This window comes from Drosophila bipectinata, chromosome 3L (assembly GCF_030179905.1).
Source record: "Drosophila bipectinata strain 14024-0381.07 chromosome 3L, DbipHiC1v2, whole genome shotgun sequence".
NCBI lineage: Eukaryota > Metazoa > Arthropoda > Insecta > Diptera > Drosophilidae > Drosophila > Drosophila bipectinata.
In genome coordinates, this window is record NC_091738.1 from 8,331,182 (window position 1) to 8,358,819 (window position 27,638).

Consider the following 27,638-nt stretch of genomic DNA (forward strand, 5'->3'; position numbering starts at 1 on the left):
TCAGTAATCAGCGAACCCAGGAGCGACTTTCCTCATTCAAAGCATTGTCTAAATATTCGTTTGAAATTTTTCGAATTTTTTCCTAGGGGTACCCCTATAAAATTGTGGGTTTTCCTCATTTCCCCACTTTTGCTCCTTCCGATGGCTATAGCTCTGCCAATTCGTATCCGATCAGGAAATAAAGTACCTTTCAGTAATCAGCGAACCCAAGAGCGACTTTCCTCATTCAAAGCATTGCCTAAATATTCTTTTAAAATTTTTCGAATTTTTTCCTAGGGGTACCCCTTTAAAATTGTGCGTTTTCCCGATTTCCCCACTTTTGCTCCTTCCGATGGCCATAGCTCTGCCAAATTGTATCCGACCAGGAAATAAAGTACCATTCAGTAATCAGCGAACCCAGGAGCGACTTTCCTCATTCAAAGCATTGCCTAAATATGCTTTTGAAATTTTTCGAATTTTTTCCTAGGGGTACCCCTATAAAATTGTGGGTTTTCCTCATTTCCCCACATTTGCTCCTTCCGATGGCTATAGTTCTGCCAATTCGTATCCGATCAGGAAATAAAGTACCATTCAGTAATCAGCGAACCCAGGAGCGACTTTCCTCATTCAAAGCATTGCCTAAATATTCGTTTGAAATTTTTCGAATTTTTTCCTAGGGGTACCCCTATAAAATTGTGGGTTTTCCCGATTTCCCCACTTTAGCTCCTTCCGATGGCCATAGTTCTGCCAATTCGTATCCGATCAGGAAATAAAGTACCATTCAGTAATCAGCGAACCCAGGAGCGACTTTCCTCATTCAAAGCATTGCCTAAATATGCTTTTGAAATTTTTGGATTTTTTTCTTAGGGGCACCCTTATGAAATTGTGGGTTTTCCCGATTTCCCCACTTTTGCTCCTTCCGATGGCCATAGCTCTGCCAATTCGTATCCGATCAGGAAATAACCATTAGTAATGGTAGTAATGGTAGTAAGTACCATTTAGTAATCAGCGAACCCAGGAGCGACTTTCCTCATTCAAAGCATTGCCTGAATATGCTTTTGAAATTTTTGTATTTTTTTCTTAGGGGTACCCCTATAAAATTGTGGGTTTTCCCTATTTCCCCACTTTTGCTCCTTCCGATGGCCATAGCTCTGCCAATTCCTATCCGATCAGGAAATAAAGTTCCATTCAGTAATCAGCGAACCCAGGAGCGCTTTCCTCTTTCAAAGCATTGCCTAAATATGCTTTTGAAATTTTTGGATTTTTTTTTAGGGGTACCCCTATAAAATTGTGGGTTTTCCCGATTTCCCCACTTTTGCTCCTTCCGATGGCCATAGCTCTGCCAATTCGTATCCGAGCAGGAAATAAAGTACCATTCAGTAATCAGCGAACCCAGGAGCGACTTTCCTCATTCAAAGCATTGTCTAAATATTCGTTTGAAATTTTTCGAATTTTTTTCTAGGGGTACCCCTATCAAATTGTGGGTTTTCCCGATTTTCCCACTTTTGCTTCTTACGATGGCCATAGCTCTGCCAATTCGTATCCGATCAGGAAATAAAGTACCATTCAGTAATCAGCGAACCCAGGAGCGACTTTCCTCATTCAAAGCATTGCCTAAATATTCTTTTAACATTTTTCGAATTTTTTCCTAGGGGTACCCCTTTAAAATTGTGGGTTTTCCCGATTTCCCCACTTTTGCTCCTTCCGATGGCCATAGCTCTGCCAAATTGTATCCGACCAGGAAATAAAGTACCATTCAGTAATCAGCGAACCCAGGAGCGACTTTCCTCATTCAAAGCATTGCCTAAATATGCTTTTGAAATTTTTCGAATTTTTTCCTAGGGGTACCCCTATAAAATTGTGGGTTTTCCTCATTTCCCCACTTTTGCTCCTTCCGATGGCCATAGCTCTGCCAATTCGTATCCGATCAGGAAATAAAGTACCATTTAGTAATCAGCGAACCCAGGAGCGACTTTCCTCATTCAAAGCATTGCCTGAATATGCTTTTGAAATTTTTGTATTTTTTTCTTAGGGGTACCCCTATAAAATTGTGGGTTTTCCCTATTTCCCCACTTTTGCTCCTTCCGATGGCCATAGCTCTGCCAATTCCTATCCGATCAGGAAATAAAGTTCCATTCAGTAATCAGCGAACCCAGGAGCGCTTTCCTCTTTCAAAGCATTGCCTAAATATGCTTTTGAAATTTTTGGATTTTTTTTTAGGGGTACCCCTATAAAATTGTGGGTTTTCCCGATTTCCCCACTTTTGCTCCTTCCGATGGCCATAGCTCTGCCAATTCGTATCCGAGCAGGAAATAAAGTACCATTCAGTAATCAGCGAACCCAGGAGCGACTTTCCTCATTCAAAGCATTGTCTAAATATTCGTTTGAAATTTTTCGAATTTTTTTCTAGGGGTACCCCTATCAAATTGTGGGTTTTCCCGATTTTCCCACTTTTGCTTCTTACGATGGCCATAGCTCTGCCAATTCGTATCCGATCAGGAAATAAAGTACCATTCAGTAATCAGCGAACCCAGGAGCGACTTTCCTCATTCAAAGCATTGCCTAAATATTCTTTTAACATTTTTCGAATTTTTTCCTAGGGGTACCCCTTTAAAATTGTGGGTTTTCCCGATTTCCCCACTTTTGCTCCTTCCGATGGCCATAGCTCTGCCAAATTGTATCCGACCAGGAAATAAAGTACCATTCAGTAATCAGCGAACCCAGGAGCGACTTTCCTCATTCAAAGCATTGCCTAAATATGCTTTTGAAATTTTTCGAATTTTTTCCTAGGGGTACCCCTATAAAATTGTGGGTTTTCCTCATTTCCCCACTTTTGCTCCTTCCGATGGCTATAGCTCTGCCAATTCGTATCCGATCAGGAAATAAAGTACCATTCAGTAATCAGCGAACCCAGGAGCGACTTTCCTTATTCAAAGCATTGCCTAAATATTCGTTTGAAATTTTTCGAATTTTTTCCTAGGGGTACCCCTATAAAATTGTGGGTTTTCCCGATTTTCCCACTTTTGCTCCTTCCGATGGCCATAGTTCTGCCAATTCGTATCCGATCAGAAAATAAAGTACCATTCAGTAATCAGCGAACCCAGGAGCGACTTTCCTCATTCAAAGCATTGCCTAAATATTCGTTTGAAATTTTTCGAATTTTTTCCTAGGGGTACCCCTATAAAATTGTGGGTTTTCCCGATTTTCCCACTTTTGCTCCTTCCGATGGCCATAGTTCTGCCAATTCGTATCCGATCAGAAAATAAAGTACCATTCAGTAATCAGCGAACCCAGGAGCGACTTTCCTCATTCAAAGCATTGCCTAAATATTCGTTTGAAATTTTTCGAATTTTTTCCTAGGGGTACCCCTATAAAATTGTGGGTTTTCCCGATTTTCCCACTTTTGCTCCTTCCGATGGCCATAGCTCTGCCAATTCGTATCCGATCAGGAAATAAAGTACCATTCAGTAATCAGCGAACCCAGGAGCGACTTTCCCCATTCAAAGCATTGCCTAAATATTCGTTTGAAATTTTTCGAATTTTTTCCTAGGGGTACCCCTATAAAATTGTGGGTTTTCCCGATTTTCCCACTTTTGCTCCTTCCGATGGCCATAGCTCTGCCAATTCGTATCCGATCAGGAAATAAAGTACCATTCAGTAATCAGCGAACCCAGGAGCGACTTTCCTCATTCAAAGCATTGCCTAAATATTCGTTTGACATTTTTCGAATTTTTTCCTAGGGGTACCCCTATAAAATTGTGGGTTTTCCCGATTTTCCCACTTTTGCTCCTTCCGATGGCCATAGTTCTGCCAATTCGTATCCGATCAGAAAATAAAGTACCATTCAGTAATCAGCGAACCCAGGAGCGACTTTCCTCATTCAAAGCATTGCCTAAATATTCGTTTGAAATTTTTCGAATTTTTTCCTAGGGGTACCCCTATAAAATTGTGGGTTTTCCCGATTTTCCCACTTTTGCTCCTTCCGATGGCCATAGCTCTGCCAATTCGTATCCGATCAGGAAATAAAGTACCATTCAGTAATCAGCGAACCCAGGAGCGACTTTCCTCATTCAAAGCATTGCCTAAATATTCGTTTGAAATTTTTCGAATTTTTTCCTAGGGGTACCCCTATAAAATTGTGGGTTTTCCCGATTTTCCCACTTTTGCTCCTTCCGATGGCCATAGCTCTGCCAATTCGTATCCGATCAGGAAATAAAGTACCATTCAGTAATCAGCGAACCCAGGAGCGACTTTCCTCATTCAAAGCATTGCCTAAATATTCTTTTAACATTTGTCGAATTTTTTCCTAGGGGTACCCCTATAAAATTGTGGGTTTTCCCGATTTTCCCACTTTTGCTCCTTCCGATGGCCATAGTTCTGCCAATTCGTATCCGATCAGAAAATAAAGTACCATTCAGTAATCAGCGAACCCAGGAGCGACTTTCCTCATTCAAAGCATTGCCTAAATATTCGTTTGAAATTTTTCGAATTTTTTCCTAGGGGTACCCCTATAAAATTGTGGGTTTTCCCGATTTTCCCACTTTTGCTCCTTCCGATGGCCATAGCTCTGCCAATTCGTATCCGATCAGGAAATAAAGTACCATTCAGTAATCAGCGAACCCAGGAGCGACTTTCCTCATTCAAAGCATTGCCTAAATATGCTTTTGAAATTTTTGGATTTTTTTCTTAGGGGTACCCTTATGAAATTGTGGGTTTTCCCGATTTCCCCACTTTTGCTCCTTCCGATGGCCATAGCTCTGCCAATTCGTATCCGATCAGGAAATAAAGTACCATTCAGTAATCAGCGAACCCAGGAGCGACTTTCCTCATTCAAAGCATTGCCTGAATATGCTTTTGAAATTTTTGTATTTTTTTCTTAGGGGTACCCCTATAAAATTGTGGGTTTTCCCTATTTCCCCACTTTTGCTCCTTCCGATGGCCATAGCTCTGCCAATTCCTATCCGATCAGGAAATAAAGTTCCATTCAGTAATCAGCGAACCCAGGAGCGCTTTCCTCTTTCAAAGCATTGCCTAAATATGCTTTTGAAATTTTTGGATTTTTTTCTTAGGGGTACCCCTATAAAATTGTGGGTTTTCCCGATTTCCCCACTCTTGCTCCTTCCGATGGCCATAGCTCTGCCAATTCGTATCCGATCAGAATATAAAGTACCATTCAGTAATCAGCGAACCCAGGAGCGACTTTTCTCATTCAAAGCATTGCCTAAATATGCTTTTGAAATTTTTGGATTTTTTTCTTAGGGGTACCCCTATAAAATTGTGGGTTTTCCTGATTTCCCCACTTCTGCTCCTTCCGATGCCATAGCTCTGCCAATTCCTATCCGATCAGGAAATAAAGTTCCATTCAGTAATCAGCGAACCCAGGAGCGCTTTCCTCTTTCAAAGCATTGCCTAAATATGCTTTTGAAATTTTTGGATTTTTTTCTTAGGTATACCCCTATAAAATTGTGGGTTTTCCCGATTTCCCCACTTTTGCTCCTTCCGATGGCCATAGCTCTGCCAATTCGTATCCGATCAGGAAATAAAGTACCATTCAGTAATCAGCGAACCCAGGAGCGACTTTTCTCATTCAAAGCATTGCCTAAATATGCTTTTAAAATTTTTGGATTTTTTTCTTAGGGGTACCCCTATAAAATTGTGGGTTTTCCCGATTTCCCCACTTTTGCTCCTTCCGATGGCCATAGCTCTGCCAATTCGTATCCGATCAGAAAATAAAGTACCATTCAGTAATCAGCGAACCCAGGAGCGACTTTCGTCATTCAAAGCATTGCCTGAATATGCTTTTGAAATTTTTCGAATTTTTTCCTAGGGGTACCCCTATAAAATTGTGGGTTTTCCCGATTTCCCCACTTTTTCTCCTTCCCATGGCCATAGTTCTGCCAATTCGTATCCGATCAGGAAATAAAGTACCATTCAGTAATCAGCGAACCCAGGGGCGACTTTCCTCATTCAAAGCATTGCCTGAATATGCTTTTGAAATTTTTCGAATTTTTTCCTAGGGGTACCCCTATAAAATTGTGGGTTATCCCGATTTCCCCACTTTTGCTCCTTCCGATGGCCATAGCTCTGCCAATTCGTATCCGATCAGGAAATAAAGTACCATTCAGTAATCAGCGAACCCAGGAGCGACTTTCCTCATTCAAAGCATTGCCTGAATATGCTTTTGAAATTTTTGGATTTTTGTCTTAGGGGTACCCCTATAAAATTGTGGGTTTTCCCGATTTTCCCACTTTTGCTCCTTCCGATGGCCATAGCTCTGCCAATTCTGTACTTTGTACTTTATTTCCTGATCGGATACGAATTGGCAGAGCTATGGCCATCGGAAGGAGCAAAAGTGGGGAAATCGGGAAAACCCACAATTTCATAAAGGTACCCCTAGGAAAAAATTCGAAAAATTTCAAAAGCATATTCAGGCAATGCTTTGAATAAGGAAAGTCGCTCTTGGGTTCGCTGATTACTGAATGGTACTTTATTTCCTGGTCTGATACAATTTGGCAGAGCTATGGCCATCGGAAGGAGCAAAAGTGGGGAAATCGGGATAACCCACAATTTTATAGGGGTACCCCTAGGAAAAAATTCGAAAAATTTCAAAAGCATATTCAGGCAATGCTTTGAATGAGGAAAGTCGCCCCTGGGTTCGCTGATTACTGAATGGTACTTTATTTCCTGATCGGATACGAATTGGCAGAACTATGGCCATCGGAAGGAGAAAAAGTGGGGAAATCGGGAAAACCCACAATTTTATAGGGGTACCCCTAGGAAAAAATTCGAAAAATTTCAAAAGCATATTCAGGCAATGCTTTGAATGACGAAAGTCGCTCCTGGGTTCGCTGATTACTGAATGGTACTTTATTTTCTGATCGGATACGAATTGGCAGAGCTATGGCCATCGGAAGGAGCAAAAGTGGGGAAATAGGGAAAACCCACAATTTTATAGGGGTACCCCTAAGAAAAAAATACAAAAATTTCAAAAGCATATTCAGGCAATGCTTTGAATGAGGAAAGTCGCTCCTGGGTTCGCTGATTACTGAATGGTACTTTATTTCCTGATCGGATACGAATTGGCAGAGCTATGGCCATCGGAAGGAGCAAAAGTGGGGAAATCGGGAAAACCCACAATTTCATAAGGGTACCCCTAAGAAAAAAATCCAAAAATTTCAAAAGCATATTTAGGCAATGCTTTGAATGAGGAAAGTCGCTCCTAGGTTCGCTGATTACTGAATGGTACTTTATTTCCTGATCGGATACGAATTGGCAGAACTATGGCCATCGGAAGGAGAAAAAGTGGGGAAATCGGGAAAACCCACAATTTTATAGGGGTACCCCTAGGAAAAAATTCGAAAAATTTCAAAAGCATATTCAGGCAATGCTTTGAATGACGAAAGTCGCTCCTGGGTTCGCTGATTACTGAATGGTACTTTATTTTCTGATCGGATACGAATTGGCAGAGCTATGGCCATCGGAAGGAGCAAAAGTGGGGAAATAGGGAAAACCCACAATTTTATAGGGGTACCCCTAAGAAAAAAATACAAAAATTTCAAAAGCATATTCAGGCAATGCTTTGAATGAGGAAAGTCGCTCCTGGGTTCGCTGATTACTGAATGGTACTTTATTTCCTGATCGGATACGAATTGGCAGAGCTATGGCCATCGGAAGGAGCAAAAGTGGGGAAATCGGGAAAACCCACAATTTCATAAGGGTACCCCTAAGAAAAAAATCCAAAAATTTCAAAAGCATATTTAGGCAATGCTTTGAATGAGGAAAGTCGCTCCTAGGTTCGCTGATTACTGAATGGTACTTTATTTCCTGATCGGATACGAATTGGCAGAACTATGGCCATCGGAAGGAGAAAAAGTGGGGAAATCGGGAAAACCCACAATTTTATAGGGGTACCCCTAGGAAAAAATTCGAAAAATTTCAAAAGCATATTCAGGCAATGCTTTGAATGACGAAAGTCGCTCCTGGGTTCGCTGATTACTGAATGGTACTTTATTTTCTGATCGGATACGAATTGGCAGAGCTATGGCCATCGGAAGGAGCAAAAGTGGGGAAATAGGGAAAACCCACAATTTTATAGGGGTACCCCTAAGAAAAAAATACAAAAATTTCAAAAGCATATTCAGGCAATGCTTTGAATGAGGAAAGTCGCTCCTGGGTTCGCTGATTACTGAATGGTACTTTATTTCCTGATCGGATACGAATTGGCAGAGCTATAGCCATCGGAAGGAGCAAAAGTGGGGAAATGAGGAAAACCCACAATTTTATAGGGGTACCCCTAGGAAAAAATTCGAAAAATTTCAAAAGCATATTTAGGCAATGCTTTGAATAAGGAAAGTCGCTCCTGGGTTCGCTGATTACTAAATGGTACTTTATTTCCTGATCGGATACGAATTGGCAGAGCTATGGCCATCGGAAGGAGCAAAAGTGGGGAAATCGGGAAAACCCACAATTTTATAGGGGTACCCCTAGGAAAAAATTCGAAAAATTTCAAAAGCATATTTTGGCAATGCTTTGAATGAGGAAAGTCGTTCCTGGGTTCGCTGATTACTAAATGGTACTTTATTTCCTGATCGGATACGAATTGGCAGAGCTATGGCCATCGGAAGGAGCAAAAGTGGGAAAATCGGGAAAACCCACAATTTTATAGGGGTACCCCTAGGAAAAAATTCGAAAAATGTCAAACGAATATTTAGACAATGCTTTGAATGAGGAAAGTCGCTCCTGGGTTCGCTGATTACTGAATGGTACTTTATTTCCTGATCGGATACGAATTGGCAGAGCTATGGCCATCGGAAGGAGCAAAAGTGGGGAAATCGGGAAAACCCACAATTTTATAGGGGTACCCCTAGGAAAAAATTCGAAAAATTTCAAAAGCATATTTAGGCAATGCTTTGAATGAGGAAAGTCGCTCCTGGGTTCGCTGATTACTGAATGGTACTTTATTTCCTGTTCGGATACAATTTGGCAGAGCTATGGCCATCGGAAGGAGCAAAAGTGGGGAAATCGGGAAATCCCACAATTTTAAAGGGGTACCCCTAGGAAAAAATTCGAAAAATGTTAAAAGAATATTTAGGCAATGCTTTGAATGAGGAAAGTCGCTCCTGGGTTCGCTGATTACTGAATGGTACTTTATTTCCTGATCGGATACGAATTGGCAGAGCTATGGCCATCGTAAGAAGCAAAAGTGGGAAAATCGGGAAAACCCACAATTTTATAGGGGTACCCCTAGGAAAAAATTTGAAAAATTTTAAAAGCCTATTCAGCAACTTTCAATGAATGAGGAAAGTCGCTCCTGGGTTTGCTGATTACTGAATGGTACTTTATTTCCTGATCGGATACGAATTGGCAGAGCTATGGCCATCGGAAGGAGCAAAAGTGGGGAAATCGGGAAAACCCACAATTTTATAGGGGTACCCCTAGGAAAAAATTCGAAAAATTTCAAAAGCATATTTAGGCAATGCTTTGAATGAGGGAAGTCGCTCCTGGGTTCGCTGATTACTGAATGGTACTTTATTTTCTGATCGGATACGAATTGGCAGAGCTATGGCCATCGGAAGGAGCAAAAGTGGGGAAATCGGGAAAACCCACAATTTTATAGGGGTACCCCTAGGAAAAAATTCGAAAAATTTCAAAAGCATATTTAGGCAATGCTTTGAATGAGGAAAGTAGCTCCTGGGTTCGCTGATTACTGAATGGTACTTTATTTTCTGATCGGATACGAATTGGCAGAGCTATGGCCATCGGAAGGAGCAAAAGTGGGGAAATGAGGAAAACCCACAATTTTATAGGGGTACCCCTAGGAAAAAATTCGAAAAATTTCAAAAGCATATTTAGGCAATGCTTTGAATAAGGAAAGTCGCTCCTGGGTTCGCTGATTACTAAATGGTACTTTATTTCCTGATCGGATACGAATTGGCAGAGCTATGGCCATCGGAAGGAGCAAAAGTGGGGAAATCGGGAAAACCCACAATTTTATAGGGGTACCCTAGGAAAAAATTCGAAAAATTTCAAAAGCATATTCAGGCAATGCTTAGAATGAGGAAAGTCGCTCCTGGGTTCGCTTATTACTGAATGGTACTTTATTTTCTGATCGGATACGAATTGGCAGAGCTATGGCCATCGGAAGGAGCAAAAGTGGGGAAATCGGGAAAACCCACAATTTTATAGGGGTACCCCTAGGAAAAAATTCGAAAAATTTCAAAAGCATATTTAGGCAATGCTTTGAATGAGGAAAGTCGCTCCTGGGTTCGCTGATTACTGAATGGTACTTTATTTCCTGGTCGGATACAATTTGGCAGAGCTATGGCCATCGGATGGAGCAAAAGTGGGGAAATCGGGAAAACCCACAATTTTATAGGGGTACCCCTAGGAAAAAATTCGAAAAATGTTAAAAGAATATTTAGGCAATGCTTTGAATGAGGAAAGTCGCTCCTGGGTTCGCTGATTACTGAATGGTACTTTATTTCCTGATCGGATACGAATTGGCAGAGCTATGGCCATCGGAAGGAGCAAAAGTGGGGAAATCGGGAAAACCCACAATTTTATAGGGGTACCCCTAGGAAAAAATTCGAAAAATTTCAAAAGCATATTTAGGCAATGCTTTGAATGAGGAAAGTCGTTCCTGGGTTCGCTGATTACTAAATGGTACTTTATTTCCTGATCGGATACGAATTGGCAGAGCTATGCCCATCGGAAGGAGCAAAAGTGGGGAAATCGGGAAAACCCACAATTTTATAGGGGTACCCCTAGGTAAAAATTCGAAAAATTTCAAAAGCATATTTAGGCAATGCTTTGAATGAGGAAAGTCGTTCCTGGGTTCGCTGATTACTAAATGGTACTTTATTTCCTGATCGGATACGAATTGGCAGAGCTATGGCCATCGGAAGGAGCAAAAGTGGGGAAATCGGGAAAACCCACAATTTTATAGGGGTACCCCTAGGAAAAAATTCGAAAAATTTCAAAAGCATATTCAGGCAATGCTTAGAATGAGGAAAGTCGCTCCTGGGTTCGCTTATTACTGAATGGTACTTTATTTTCTGATCGGATACGAATTGGCAGAGCTATGGCCATCGGAAGGAGCAAAAGTGGGGAAATCGGGAAAACCCACAATTTTATAGGGGTACCCCTAGGAAAAAATTCGAAAAATTTCAAAAGCATATTTAGGCAATGCTTTGAATGAGGAAAGTCGCTCCTGGGTTCGCTGATTACTGAATGGTACTTTATTTCCTGGTCGGATACAATTTGGCAGAGCTATGGCCATCGGAAGGAGCAAAAGTGGGGAAATCGGGAAAACCCACAATTTTATAGGGGTACCCCTAGGAAAAAATTCGAAAAATGTTAAAAGAATATTTAGGCAATGCTTTGAATGAGGAAAGTCGCTCCTGGGTTCGCTGATTACTGAATGGTACTTTATTTCCTGATCGGATACGAATTGGCAGAGCTATGGCCATCGGAAGGAGCAAAAGTGGGGAAATCGGGAAAACCCACAATTTTATAGGGGTACCCCTAGGAAAAAATTCGAAAAATTTCAAAAGCATATTTAGGCAATGCTTTGAATGAGGAAAGTCGCTCCTGGGTTCGCTGATTACTGAATGGTACTTTATTTCCTGGTCGGATACAATTTGGCAGAGCTATGGCCATCGGAAGGAGCAAAAGTGGGGAAATGAGGAAAACCCACAATTTTATAGGGGTACCCCTAGCAAAAAATTCGAAAAATTTCAAAAGCATATTTAGGCAATGCTTTGAATGAGGAAAGTCGTTCCTGGGTTCGCTGATTACTAAATGGTACTTTATTTCCTGATCGGATACGAATTGGCAGAGCTATGCCCATCGGAAGGAGCAAAAGTGGGGAAATCGGGAAAACCCACAATTTTATAGGGGTACCCCTAGGTAAAAATTCGAAAAATTTCAAAAGCATATTTAGGCAATGCTTTGAATGAGGAAAGTCGTTCCTGGGTTCGCTGATTACTAAATGGTACTTTATTTCCTGATCGGATACGAATTGGCAGAGCTATGGCCATCGGAAGGAGCAAAAGTGGGGAAATCGGGAAAACCCACAATTTTATAGGGGGTATTTGATACCCCTAGGAAAAAATTCGAAAAATTTCAAAAGCATATTTTGGGCAATGCTTTGAATAAGGAAAGTTGCTCCTGGGTTCGCTGATTACTAAATGGTACTTTATTTCCTGATCGGATACGAATTGGCAGAGCTATGGCCATCGGAAGGAGCAAAAGTGGGGAAATCGGGAAAACCCACAATTTTATAGGGGTACCCCTAGGAAAAAATTCTAAAAATTTCAAAAGCATATTTAGGCAATGCTTTGAATGAGGAAAGTCGCTCCTGGGTTCGCTGATTACTGAATGGTACTTTATTTCCTGGTCGGATACAATTTGGCAGAGCTATGGCCATCGGAAGGAGCAAAAGTGGGGAAATCGGGAAAACCCACAATTTTATAGGGGTACCCCTAGGAAAAAATTCGAAAAATTTCAAAAGCATATTCAGGCAATGCTTAGAATGAGGAAAGTCGCTCCTGGGTTCGCTTATTACTGAATGGTACTTTATTTTCTGATCGGATACGAATTGGCAGAGCTATGGCCATCGGAAGGAGCAAAAGTGGGGAAATCGGGAAAACCCACAATTTTATAGGGGTACCCCTAGGAAAAAATTCGAAAAATTTCAAAAGCATATTTAGGCAATGCTTTGAATGAGGAAAGTCGCTCCTGGGTTCGCTGATTACTGAATGGTACTTTATTTCCTGGTCGGATACAATTTGGCAGAGCTATGGCCATCGGAAGGAGCAAAAGTGGGGAAATCGGGAAAACCCACAATTTTATAGGGGTACCCCTAGGAAAAAATTCGAAAAATGTTAAAAGAATATTTAGGCAATGCTTTGAATGAGGAAAGTCGCTCCTGGGTTCGCTGATTACTGAATGGTACTTTATTTCCTGATCGGATACGAATTGGCAGAGCTATGGCCATCGGAAGGAGCAAAAGTGGGGAAATCGGGAAAACCCACAATTTTATAGGGGTACCCCTAGGAAAAAATTCGAAAAATTTCAAAAGCATATTTAGGCAATGCTTTGAATGAGGAAAGTCGCTCCTGGGTTCGCTGATTACTGAATGGTACTTTATTTCCTGGTCGGATACAATTTGGCAGAGCTATGGCCATCGGAAGGAGCAAAAGTGGGGAAATGAGGAAAACCCACAATTTTATAGGGGTACCCCTAGCAAAAAATTCGAAAAATTTCAAAAGCATATTTAGGCAATGCTTTGAATGAGGAAAGTCGTTCCTGGGTTCGCTGATTACTAAATGGTACTTTATTTCCTGATCGGATACGAATTGGCAGAGCTATGCCCATCGGAAGGAGCAAAAGTGGGGAAATCGGGAAAACCCACAATTTTATAGGGGTACCCCTAGGTAAAAATTCGAAAAATTTCAAAAGCATATTTAGGCAATGCTTTGAATGAGGAAAGTCGTTCCTGGGTTCGCTGATTACTAAATGGTACTTTATTTCCTGATCGGATACGAATTGGCAGAGCTATGGCCATCGGAAGGAGCAAAAGTGGGGAAATCGGGAAAACCCACAATTTTATAGGGGGTATTTGATACCCCTAGGAAAAAATTCGAAAAATTTCAAAAGCATATTTTGGGCAATGCTTTGAATAAGGAAAGTTGCTCCTGGGTTCGCTGATTACTAAATGGTACTTTATTTCCTGATCGGATACGAATTGGCAGAGCTATGGCCATCGGAAGGAGCAAAAGTGGGGAAATCGGGAAAACCCACAATTTTATAGGGGTACCCCTAGGAAAAAATTCGAAAAATTTCAAAAGCATATTTTGGCAATGCTTTGAATGAGGAAAGTCGTTCCTGGGTTCGCTGATTACTAAATGGTACTTTATTTCCTGATCGGATACGAATTGGCAGAGCTATGCCCATCGGAAGGAGCAAAAGTGGGGAAATCGGGAAAACCCACAATTTTATAGGGGTACCCCTAGGAAAAAATTCGAAAAATTTCAAAAGCATATTTAGGCAATGCTTTGAATGAGGAAAGTCGCTCCTGGGTTCGCTGATTACTGAATGGTACTTTATTTCCTGGTCGGATACAATTTGGCAGAGCTATGGCCATCGGAAGGAGCAAAAGTGGGGAAATGAGGAAAACCCACAATTTTATAGGGGTACCCCTAGCAAAAAATTCGAAAAATTTCAAAAGCATATTTAGGCAATGCTTTGAATGAGGAAAGTCGTTCCTGGGTTCGCTGATTACTAAATGGTACTTTATTTCCTGATCGGATACGAATTGGCAGAGCTATGCCCATCGGAAGGAGCAAAAGTGGGGAAATCGGGAAAACCCACAATTTTATAGGGGTACCCCTAGGTAAAAATTCGAAAAATTTCAAAAGCATATTTAGGCAATGCTTTGAATGAGGAAAGTCGTTCCTGGGTTCGCTGATTACTAAATGGTACTTTATTTCCTGATCGGATACGAATTGGCAGAGCTATGGCCATCGGAAGGAGCAAAAGTGGGGAAATCGGGAAAACCCACAATTTTATAGGGGGTATTTGATACCCCTAGGAAAAAATTCGAAAAATTTCAAAAGCATATTTAGGCAATGCTTTGAATAAGGAAAGTCGCTCCTGGGTTCGCTGATTACTAAATGGTACTTTATTTCCTGATCGGATACGAATTGGCAGAGCTATGGCCATCGGAAGGAGCAAAAGTGGGGAAATCGGGAAAACCCACAATTTTATAGGGGTACCCCTAGGAAAAAATTCGAAAAATTTCAAAAGCATATTTTGGCAATGCTTTGAATAAGGAAAGTCGCTCCTGGGTTCGCTGATTACTGAATGGTACTTTATTTTCTGATCGGATACGAATTGACAGAGCTATGGCCATCGGAAGGAGCAAAAGTGGGGAAATCGGGAAAACCCACAATTTTATAGGGGTACCCCTAGGAAAAAATTCGAAAAATTTCAAAAGCATATTTAGGCAATGCTTTGAATAAGGAAATTCGCTCCTGGGTTCGCTGATTACTGAATGGTACTTTATTTCCTGTTCGGATACAATTTGGCAGAGCTATGGCCATCGGAAGGAGCAAAAGTGGGGAAATCGGGAAATCCCACAATTTTAAAGGGGTACCCCTAGGAAAAAATTCGACAAATGTTAAAAGAATATTTAGGCAATGCTTTGAATGAGGAAAGTCGCTCCTGGGTTCGCTGATTACTGAATGGTACTTTATTTCCTGATCGGATACGAATTGGCAGAGCTATGGCCATCGTAAGAAGCAAAAGTGGGAAAATCGGGAAAACCCACAATTTTATAGGGGTACCCCTAGGAAAAAATTTGAAAAATTTTAAAAGCCTATTCAGGCAACTTTCAATGAATGAGGAAAGTCGCTCCTGGGTTCGCTGATTACTGAATGGTACTTTATTTTCTGATCGGATACGAATTGGCAGAGCTATGGCCATCGGAAGGAGCAAAAGTGGGGAAATCGGGAAAACCCACAATTTTATAGGGGTACCCCTAGGAAAAAATTCGAAAAATTTCAAAAGCATATTTTGGCAATGCTTTGAATGAGGAAAGTCGTTCCTGGGTTCGCTGATTACTAAATGGTACTTTATTTCCTGATCGGATACGAGTTGGCAGAGCTATGCCCATCGGAAGGAGCAAAAGTGGGGAAATCGGGAAAACCCACAATTTTATAGGGGTACCCCTAGGAAAAAATTCGAAAAATTTCAAAAGCATATTTAGGCAATGCTTTGAATGAGGAAAGTCGCTCCTGGGTTCGCTGATTACTGAATGGTACTTTATTTCCTGGTCGGATACAATTTGGCAGAGCTATGGCCATCGGAAGGAGCAAAAGTGGGGAAATGAGGAAAACCCACAATTTTATAGGGGTACCCCTAGGTAAAAATTCGAAAAATTTCAAAAGCATATTTAGGCAATGCTTTGAATGAGGAAAGTCGTTCCTGGGTTCGCTGATTACTAAATGGTACTTTATTTCCTGATCGGATACGAATTGGCAGAGCTATGCCCATCGGAAGGAGCAAAAGTGGGGAAATCGGGAAAACCCACAATTTTATAGGGGTACCCCTAGGTAAAAATTCGAAAAATTTCAAAAGCATATTTAGGCAATGCTTTGAATGAGGAAAGTCGTTCCTGGGTTCGCTGATTACTAAATGGTACTTTATTTCCTGATCGGATACGAATTGGCAGAGCTATGCCCATCGGAAGGAGCAAAAGTGGGGAAATCGGGAAAACCCACAATTTTATAGGGGTACCCCTAGGAAAAAATTCGAAAAATTTCAAAAGCATATTTAGGCAATGCTTTGAATGAGGAAAGTCGTTCCTGGGTTCGCTGATTACTAAATGATACTTTATTTCCTGATCGGATACGAATTGGCAGAGCTATGGCCATCGGAAGGAGCAAAAGTGGAGAAATCGGGAAAACCCACAATTTTATAGGGGGTATTTGATACCCCTAGGAAAAAATTCGAAAAATTTCAAAAGCATATTTAGGCAATGCTTTGAATAAGGAAAGTCGCTCCTGGGTTCGCTGATTACTAAATGGTACTTTATTTCCTGATCGGATACGAATTGGCAGAGCTATGGCCATCGGAAGGAGCAAAAGTGGGGAAATCGGGAAAACCCACAATTTTATAGGGGTACCCCTAGGAAAAAATTCGAAAAATTTCAAAAGCATATTTTGGCAATGCTTTGAATAAGGAAAGTCGCTCCTGGGTTCGCTGATTACTGAATGGTACTTTATTTTCTGATCGGATACGAATTGACAGAGCTATGGCCATCGGAAGGAGCAAAAGTGGGGAAATCGGGAAAACCCACAATTTTATAGGGGTACCCCTAGGAAAAAATTCGAAAAATTTCAAAAGCATATTTAGGCAATGCTTTGAATAAGGAAATTCGCTCCTGGGTTCGCTGATTACTGAATGGTACTTTATTTCCTGTTCGGATACAATTTGGCAGAGCTATGGCCATCGGAAGGAGCAAAAGTGGGGAAATCGGGAAATCCCACAATTTTAAAGGGGTACCCCTAGGAAAAAATTCGAAAAATGTTAAAAGAATATTTAGGCAATGCTTTGAATGAGGAAAGTCGCTCCTGGGTTCGCTGATTACTGAATGGTACTTTATTTCCTGATCGGATACGAATTGGCAGAGCTATGGCCATCGTAAGAAGCAAAAGTGGGAAAATCGGGAAAACCCACAATTTTATAGGGGTACCCCTAGGAAAAAATTTGAAAAATTTTAAAAGCCTATTCAGGCAACTTTCAATGAATGAGGAAAGTCGCTCCTGGGTTCGCTGATTACTGAATGGTACTTTATTTTCTGATCGGATACGAATTGGCAGAGCTATGGCCATCGGAAGGAGCAAAAGTGGGGAAATCGGGAAAACCCACAATTTTATAGGGGTACCCCTAGGAAAAAATTCGAAAAATTTCAAAAGCATATTTTGGCAATGCTTTGAATGAGGAAAGTCGTTCCTGGGTTCGCTGATTACTAAATGGTACTTTATTTCCTGATCGGATACAATTTGGCAGAGCTATGGCCATCGGAAGGAGCAAAAGTGGGGAAATGAGGAAAACCCACAATTTTATAGGGGTACCCCTAGCAAAAAATTCGAAAAATTTCAAAAGCATATTTAGGCAATGCTTTGAATGAGGAAAGTCGTTCCTGGGTTCGCTGATTACTAAATGGTACTTTATTTCCTGATCGGATACGAATTGGCAGAGCTATGCCCATCGGAAGGAGCAAAAGTGGGGAAATCGGGAAAACCCACAATTTTATAGGGGTACCCCTAGGTAAAAATTCGAAAAATTTCAAAAGCATATTTAGGCAATGCTTTGAATGAGGAAAGTCGTTCCTGGGTTCGCTGATTACTAAATGGTACTTTATTTCCTGATCGGATACGAATTGGCAGAGCTATGGCCATCGGAAGGAGCAAAAGTGGGGAAATCGGGAAAACCCACAATTTTATAGGGGGTATTTGATACCCCTAGGAAAAAATTCGAAAAATTTCAAAAGCATATTTAGGCAATGCTTTGAATAAGGAAAGTCGCTCCTGGGTTCGCTGATTACTAAATGGTACTTTATTTCCTGATCGGATACGAATTGGCAGAGCTATGGCCATCGGAAGGAGCAAAAGTGGGGAAATCGGGAAAACCCACAATTTTATAGGGGTACCCCTAGGAAAAAATTCGAAAAATTTCAAAAGCATATTTTGGCAATGCTTTGAATAAGGAAAGTCGCTCCTGGGTTCGCTGATTACTGAATGGTACTTTATTTTCTGATCGGATACGAATTGACAGAGCTATGGCCATCGGAAGGAGCAAAAGTGGGGAAATCGGGAAAACCCACAATTTTATAGGGGTACCCCTAGGAAAAAATTCGAAAAATTTCAAAAGCATATTTAGGCAATGCTTTGAATAAGGAAATTCGCTCCTGGGTTCGCTGATTACTGAATGGTACTTTATTTCCTGTTCGGATACAATTTGGCAGAGCTATGGCCATCGGAAGGAGCAAAAGTGGGGAAATCGGGAAATCCCACAATTTTAAAGGGGTACCCCTAGGAAAAAATTCGAAAAATGTTAAAAGAATATTTAGGCAATGCTTTGAATGAGGAAAGTCGCTCCTGGGTTCGCTGATTACTGAATGGTACTTTATTTCCTGATCGGATACGAATTGGCAGAGCTATGGCCATCGTAAGAAGCAAAAGTGGGAAAATCGGGAAAACCCACAATTTTATAGGGGTACCCCTAGGAAAAAATTTGAAAAATTTTAAAAGCCTATTCAGGCAACTTTCAATGAATGAGGAAAGTCGCTCCTGGGTTCGCTGATTACTGAATGGTACTTTATTTCCTGATCGGATACGAATTGGCAGAGCTATGGCCATCGGAAGGAGCAAAAGTGGGGAAATCGGGAAAACCCACAATTTTATAGGGGTACCCCTAGGAAAAAATTCGAAAAATGTTAAAAGAATATTTAGGCAATGCTTTGAATGAGGAAAGTCGCTCCTGGGTTCGCTGATTACTGAATGGTACTTTATTTCCTGATCGGATACGAATTGGCAGAGCTATGGCCATCGGAAGGAGCAAAAGTGGGGAAATCGGGAAAACCCACAATTTTATAGGGGTACCCCTAGGAAAAAATTCGAAAAATTTCAAAAGCATATTTAGGCAATGCTTTGAATGAGGAAAGTCGCTCCTGGGTTCGCTGATTACTGAATGGTACTTTATTTCCTGGTCGGATACAATTTGGCAGAGCTATGGCCATCGGAAGGAGCAAAAGTGGAGAAATGAGGAAAACCCACAATTTTATAGGGGTACCCCTAGGAAAAAATTCGAAAAATTTCAAAAGCATATTTAGGCAATGCTTTGAATGAGGAAAGTCGCTCCTGGGTTCGCTGATTACTGAATGGTACTTTATTTCCTGGTCGGATACAATTTGGCAGAGCTATGGCCATCGGAAGGAGCAAAAGTGGGGAAATGAGGAAAACCCACAATTTTATAGGGGTACCCCTAGCAAAAAATTCGAAAAATTTCAAAAGCATATTTAGGCAATGCTTTGAATGAGGAAAGTCGTTCCTGGGTTCGCTGATTACTAAATGGTACTTTATTTCCTGATCGGATACGAATTGGCAGAGCTATGCCCATCGGAAGGAGCAAAAGTGGGGAAATCGGGAAAACCCACAATTTTATAGGGGTACCCCTAGGTAAAAATTCGAAAAATTTCAAAAGCATATTTAGGCAATGCTTTGAATGAGAAAAGTCGTTCCTGGGTTCGCTGATTACTAAATGGTACTTTATTTCCTGATCGGATACGAATTGGCAGAGCTATGGCCATCGGAAGGAGCAAAAGTGGGGAAATCGGGAAAACCCACAATTTTATAGGGGTACCCCTAGGAAAAAATTCGAAAAATTTCAAAAGCATATTTAGGCAATGCTTTGAATGAGGAAAGTCGCTCCTGGGTTCGCTGATTACTGAATGGTACTTTATTTCCTGGTCGGATACAATTTGGCAGAGCTATGGCCATCGGAAGGAGCAAAAGTGGGGAAATCGGGAAAACCCACAATTTTATAGGGGTACCCCTAGGAAAAAATTCGAAAAATGTTAAAAGAATATTTAGGCAATGCTTTGAATGAGGAAAGTCGCTCCTGGGTTCGCTGATTACTGAATGGTACTTTATTTCCTGATCGGATACGAATTGGCAGAGCTATGGCCATCGGAAGGAGCAAAAGTGGGGAAATCGGGAAAACCCACAATTTTATAGGGGTACCCCTAGGAAAAAATTCGAAAAATTTCAAAAGCATATTTAGGCAATGCTTTGAATGAGGAAAGTCGCTCCTGGGTTCGCTGATTACTGAATGGTACTTTATTTCCTGGTCGGATACAATTTGGCAGAGCTATGGCCATCGGAAGGAGCAAAAGTGGGGAAATGAGGAAAACCCACAATTTTATAGGGGTACCCCTAGCAAAAAATTCGAAAAATTTCAAAAGCATATTTAGGCAATGCTTTGAATGAGGAAAGTCGTTCCTGGGTTCGCTGATTACTAAATGGTACTTTATTTCCTGATCGGATACGAATTGGCAGAGCTATGCCCATCGGAAGGAGCAAAAGTGGGGAAATCGGGAAAACCCACAATTTTATAGGGGTACCCCTAGGTAAAAATTCGAAAAATTTCAAAAGCATATTTAGGCAATGCTTTGAATGAGGAAAGTCGTTCCTGGGTTCGCTGATTACTAAATGGTACTTTATTTCCTGATCGGATACGAATTGGCAGAGCTATGGCCATCGGAAGGAGCAAAAGTGGGGAAATCGGGAAAACCCACAATTTTATAGGGGGTATTTGATACCCCTAGGAAAAAATTCGACAAATTTCAAAAGCATATTTAGGCAATGCTTTGAATAAGGAAAGTCGCTCCTGGGTTCGCTGATTACTAAATGGTACTTTATTTCCTGATCGGATACGAATTGGCAGAGCTATGGCCATCGGAAGGAGCAAAAGTGGGGAAATCGGGAAAACCCACAATTTTATAGGGGTACCCCTAGGAAAAAATTCGAAAAATTTCAAAAGCATATTTTGGCAATGCTTTGAATGAGGAAAGTCGTTCCTGGGTTCGCTGATTACTAAATGGTACTTTATTTCCTGATCGGATACGAATTGGCAGAGCTATGCCCATCGGAAGGAGCAAAAGTGGGGAAATCGGAAAACCCACAATTTTATAGGGGTACCCCTAGGAAAAAATTCGAAAAATTTCAAAAGCATATTTAGGCAATGCTTTGAATGAGGAAAGTCGCTCCTGGGTTCGCTGATTACTGAATGGTACTTTATTTCCTGGTCGGATACAATTTGGCAGAGCTATGGCCATCGGAAGGAGCAAAAGTGGGGAAATGAGGAAAACCCACAATTTTATAGGGGTACCCCTAGCAAAAAATTCGAAAAATTTCAAAAGCATATTTAGGCAATGCTTTGAATGAGGAAAGTCGTTCCTGGGTTCGCTGATTACTAAATGGTACTTTATTTCCTGATCGGATACGAATTGGCAGAGCTATGCCCATCGGAAGGAGCAAAAGTGGGGAAATCGGGAAAACCCACAATTTTATAGGGGTACCCCTAGGTAAAAATTCGAAAAATTTCAAAAGCATATTTAGGCAATGCTTTGAATGAGGAAAGTCGTTCCTGGGTTCGCTGATTACTAAATGGTACTTTATTTCCTGATCGGATACGAATTGGCAGAGCTATGGCCATCGGAAGGAGCAAAAGTGGGGAAATCGGGAAAACCCACAATTTTATAGGGGGTATTTGATACCCCTAGGAAAAAATTCGAAAAATTTCAAAAGCATATTTAGGCAATGCTTTGAATAAGGAAAGTCGCTCCTGGGTTCGCTGATTACTAAATGGTACTTTATTTCCTGATCGGATACGAATTGGCAGAGCTATGGCCATCGGAAGGAGCAAAAGTGGGGAAATCGGGAAAACCCACAATTTTATAGGGGTACCCCTAGGAAAAAATTCGAAAAATTTCAAAAGCATATTTTGGCAATGCTTTGAATAAGGAAAGTCGCTCCTGGGTTCGCTGATTACTGAATGGTACTTTATTTTCTGATCGGATACGAATTGACAGAGCTATGGCCATCGGAAGGAGCAAAAGTGGGGAAATCGGGAAAACCCACAATTTTATAGGGGTACCCCTAGGAAAAAATTCGAAAAATTTCAAAAGCATATTTAGGCAATGCTTTGAATAAGGAAATTCGCTCCTGGGTTCGCTGATTACTGAATGGTACTTTATTTCCTGTTCGGATACAATTTGGCAGAGCTATGTCCATCGGAAGGAGCAAAAGTGGGGAAATCGGGAAATCCCACAATTTTAAAGGGGTACCCCTAGGAAAAAATTCGAAAAATGTTAAAAGAATATTTAGGCAATGCTTTGAATGAGGAAAGTCGCTCCTGGGTTCGCTGATTACTGAATGGTACTTTATTTCCTGATCGGATACGAATTGGCAGAGCTATGGCCATCGTAAGAAGCAAAAGTGGGAAAATCGGGAAAACCCACAATTTTATAGGGGTACCCCTAGGAAAAAATTTTGAAAAATTTTAAAAGCCTATTCAGGCAACTTTCAATGAATGAGGAAAGTCGCTCCTGGGTTCGCTGATTACTGAATGGTACTTTATTTTCTGATCGGATACGAATTGGCAGAGCTATGGCCATCGGAAGGAGCAAAAGTGGGGAAATCGGGAAAACCCACAATTTTATAGGGGTACCCCTAGGAAAAAATTCGAAAAATTTCAAAAGCATATTTTGGCAATGCTTTGAATGAGGAAAGTCGTTCCTGGGTTCGCTGATTACTAAATGGTACTTTATTTCCTGATCGGATACGAATTGGCAGAGCTATGCCCATCGGAAGGAGCAAAAGTGGGGAAATCGGGAAAACCCACAATTTTATAGGGGTACCCCTAGGAAAAAATTCGAAAAATTTCAAAAGCATATTTAGGCAATGCTTTGAATGAGGAAAGTCGCTCCTGGGTTCGCTGATTACTGAATGGTACTTTATTTCCTGGTCGGATACAATTTGGCAGAGCTATGGCCATCGGAAGGAGCAAAAGTGGGGAAATGAGGAAAACCCACAATTTTATAGGGGTACCCCTAGCAAAAAATTCGAAAAATTTCAAAAGCATATTTAGGCAATGCTTTGAATGAGGAAAGTCGTTCCTGGGTTCGCTGATTACTAAATGGTACTTTATTTCCTGATCGGATACGAATTGGCAGAGCTATGGCCATCGGAAGGAGCAAAAGTGGGGAAATCGGGAAAACCCACAATTTTATAGGGGTACCCCTAGGAAAAAATTCGACAAATTTCAAAAGCATATTTAGGCAATGCTTTGAATAAGGAAAGTCGCTCCTGGGTTCGCTGATTACTAAATGGTACTTTATTTCCTGATCGGATACGAATTGGCAGAGCTATGGCCATCGGAAGGAGCAAAAGTGGGGAAATCGGGAAAACCCACAATTTTATAGGGGTACCCCTAGGAAAAAATTCGAAAAATTTCAAAAGCATATTTTGGCAATGCTTTGAATGAGGAAAGTCGTTCCTGGGTTCGCTGATTACTAAATGGTACTTTATTTCCTGATCGGATACGAATTGGCAGAGCTATGCCCATCGGAAGGAGCAAAAGTGGGGAAATCGGAAAACCCACAATTTTATAGGGGTACCCCTAGGAAAAAATTCGAAAAATTTCAAAAGCATATTTAGGCAATGCTTTGAATGAGGAAAGTCGCTCCTGGGTTCGCTGATTACTGAATGGTACTTTATTTCCTGGTCGGATACAATTTGGCAGAGCTATGGCCATCGGAAGGAGCAAAAGTGGGGAAATGAGGAAAACCCACAATTTTATAGGGGTACCCCTAGCAAAAAATTCGAAAAATTTCAAAAGCATATTTAGGCAATGCTTTGAATGAGGAAAGTCGTTCCTGGGTTCGCTGATTACTAAATGGTACTTTATTTCCTGATCGGATACGAATTGGCAGAGCTATGCCCATCGGAAGGAGCAAAAGTGGGGAAATCGGGAAAACCCACAATTTTATAGGGGTACCCCTAGGTAAAAATTCGAAAAATTTCAAAAGCATATTTAGGCAATGCTTTGAATGAGGAAAGTCGTTCCTGGGTTCGCTGATTACTAAATGGTACTTTATTTCCTGATCGGATACGAATTGGCAGAGCTATGGCCATCGGAAGGAGCAAAAGTGGGGAAATCGGGAAAACCCACAATTTTATAGGGGGTATTTGATACCCCTAGGAAAAAATTCGAAAAATTTCAAAAGCATATTTAGGCAATGCTTTGAATAAGGAAAGTCGCTCCTGGGTTCGCTGATTACTAAATGGTACTTTATTTCCTGATCGGATACGAATTGGCAGAGCTATGGCCATCGGAAGGAGCAAAAGTGGGGAAATCGGGAAAACCCACAATTTTATAGGGGTACCCCTAGGAAAAAATTCGAAAAATTTCAAAAGCATATTTTGGCAATGCTTTGAATAAGGAAAGTCGCTCCTGGGTTCGCTGATTACTGAATGGTACTTTATTTTCTGATCGGATACGAATTGACAGAGCTATGGCCATCGGAAGGAGCAAAAGTGGGGAAATCGGGAAAACCCACAATTTTATAGGGGTACCCCTAGGAAAAAATTCGAAAAATTTCAAAAGCATATTTAGGCAATGCTTTGAATAAGGAAATTCGCTCCTGGGTTCGCTGATTACTGAATGGTACTTTATTTCCTGTTCGGATACAATTTGGCAGAGCTATGTCCATCGGAAGGAGCAAAAGTGGGGAAATCGGGAAATCCCACAATTTTAAAGGGGTACCCCTAGGAAAAAATTCGAAAAATGTTAAAAGAATATTTAGGCAATGCTTTGAATGAGGAAAGTCGCTCCTGGGTTCGCTGATTACTGAATGGTACTTTATTTCCTGATCGGATACGAATTGGCAGAGCTATGGCCATCGTAAGAAGCAAAAGTGGGAAAATCGGGAAAACCCACAATTTTATAGGGGTACCCCTAGGAAAAAATTTGAAAAATTTTAAAAGCCTATTCAGGCAACTTTCAATGAATGAGGAAAGTCGCTCCTGGGTTCGCTGATTACTGAATGGTACTTTATTTTCTGATCGGATACGAATTGGCAGAGCTATGGCCATCGGAAGGAGCAAAAGTGGGGAAATCGGGAAAACCCACAATTTTATAGGGGTACCCCTAGGAAAAAATTCGAAAAATTTCAAAAGCATATTTTGGCAATGCTTTGAATGAGGAAAGTCGTTCCTGGGTTCGCTGATTACTAAATGGTACTTTATTTCCTGATCGGATACGAATTGGCAGAGCTATGCCCATCGGAAGGAGCAAAAGTGGGGAAATCGGGAAAACCCACAATTTTATAGGGGTACCCCTAGGAAAAAATTCGAAAAATTTCAAAAGCATATTTAGGCAATGCTTTGAATGAGGAAAGTCGCTCCTGGGTTCGCTGATTACTGAATGGTACTTTATTTCCTGGTCGGATACAATTTGGCAGAGCTATGGCCATCGGAAGGAGCAAAAGTGGGGAAATGAGGAAAACCCACAATTTTATAGGGGTACCCCTAGCAAAAAATTCGAAAAATTTCAAAAGCATATTTAGGCCATGCTTTGAATGAGGAAAGTCGTTCCTGGGTTCGCTGATTACTAAATGGTACTTTATTTCCTGATCGGATACGAATTGGCAGAGCTATGCCCATCGGAAGGAGCAAAAGTGGGGAAATCGGGAAAACCCACAATTTTATAGGGGTACCCCTAGGAAAAAATTCGAAAAATTTCAAAAGCATATTTTGGCAATGCTTTGAATAAGGAAAGTCGCTCCTGGGTTCGCTGATTACTGAATGGTACTTTATTTTCTGATCGGATACGAATTGACAGAGCTATGGCCATCGGAAGGAGCAAAAGTGGGGAAATCGGGAAATCCCACAATTTTAAAGGGGTACCCCTAGGAAAAAATTCGAAAAATGTTAAAAGAATATTTAGGCAATGCTTTGAATGAGGAAAGTCGCTCCTGGGTTCGCTGATTACTGAATGGTACTTTATTTCCTGATCGGATACGAATTGGCAGAGCTATGGCCATCGTAAGAAGCAAAAGTGGGAAAATCGGGAAAACCCACAATTTTATAGGGGTACCCCTAGGAAAAAATTTGAAAAATTTTAAAAGCCTATTCAGGCAACTTTCAATGAATGAGGAAAGTCGCTCCTGGGTTCGCTGATTACTGAATGGTACTTTATTTTCTGATCGGATACGAATTGGCAGAGCTATGGCCATCGGAAGGAGCAAAAGTGGGGAAATCGGGAAAACCCACAATTTTATAGGGGTACCCCTAGGAAAAAATTCGAAAAATTTCAAAAGCATATTTTGGCAATGCTTTGAATGAGGAAAGTCGTTCCTGGGTTCGCTGATTACTAAATGGTACTTTATTTCCTGATCGGATACGAATTGGCAGAGCTATGCCCATCGGAAGGAGCAAAAGTGGGGAAATCGGGAAAACCCACAATTTTATAGGGGTACCCCTAGGAAAAAATTCGAAAAATTTCAAAAGCATATTTAGGCAATGCTTTGAATGAGGAAAGTCGCTCCTGGGTTCGCTGATTACTGAATGGTACTTTATTTCCTGGTCGGATACAATTTGGCAGAGCTATGGCCATCGGAAGGAGCAAAAGTGGGGAAATGAGGAAAACCCACAATTTTATAGGGGTACCCCTAGCAAAAAATTCGAAAAATTTCAAAAGCATATTTAGGCCATGCTTTGAATGAGGAAAGTCGTTCCTGGGTTCGCTGATTACTAAATGGTACTTTATTTCCTGATCGGATACGAATTGGCAGAGCTATGCCCATCGGAAGGAGCAAAAGTGGGGAAATCGGGAAAACCCACAATTTTATAGGGGTACCCCTAGGAAAAAATTCGAAAAATTTCAAAAGCATATTTAGGCAATGCTTTGAATAAGGAAATTCGCTCCTGGGTTCGCTGATTACTGAATGGTACTTTATTTCCTGTTCGGATACAATTTGGCAGAGCTATGGCCATCGGAAGGAGCAAAAGTGGGGAAATCGGGAAATCCCACAATTTTAAAGGGGTACCCCTAGGAAAAAATTCGAAAAATGTTAAAAGAATATTTAGGCAATGCTTTGAATGAGGAAAGTCGCTCCTGGGTTCGCTGATTACTGAATGGTACTTTATTTCCTGATCGGATACGAATTGGCAGAGCTATGGCCATCGTAAGAAGCAAAAGTGGGAAAATCGGGAAAACCCACAATTTTATAGGGGTACCCCTAGGAAAAAATTTGAAAAATTTTAAAAGCCTATTCAGCAACTTTCAATGAATGAGGAAAGTCGCTCCTGGGTTTGCTGATTACTGAATGGTACTTTATTTCCTGATCGGATACGAATTGGCAGAGCTATGGCCATCGGAAGGAGCAAAAGTGGGGAAATCGGGAAAACCCACAATTTTATAGGGGTACCCCTAGGAAAAAATTCGAAAAATTTCAAAAGCATATTTAGGCAATGCTTTGAATGAGGGAAGTCGCTCCTGGGTTCGCTGATTACTGAATGGTACTTTAT

The 27,638-nt window shown here is 41.0% G+C and overlaps 1 protein-coding gene across 1 annotated transcript in view; it reads right to left on the reverse strand.

Annotated features, from left to right (window-relative positions):
* The window catches only part of LOC108133850 (COMM domain-containing protein 4), a 203,038-nt gene that overhangs the window by 144,992 nt on the left and 30,408 nt on the right, over positions 1-27,638 (reverse strand). The window lies entirely within an intron of this gene.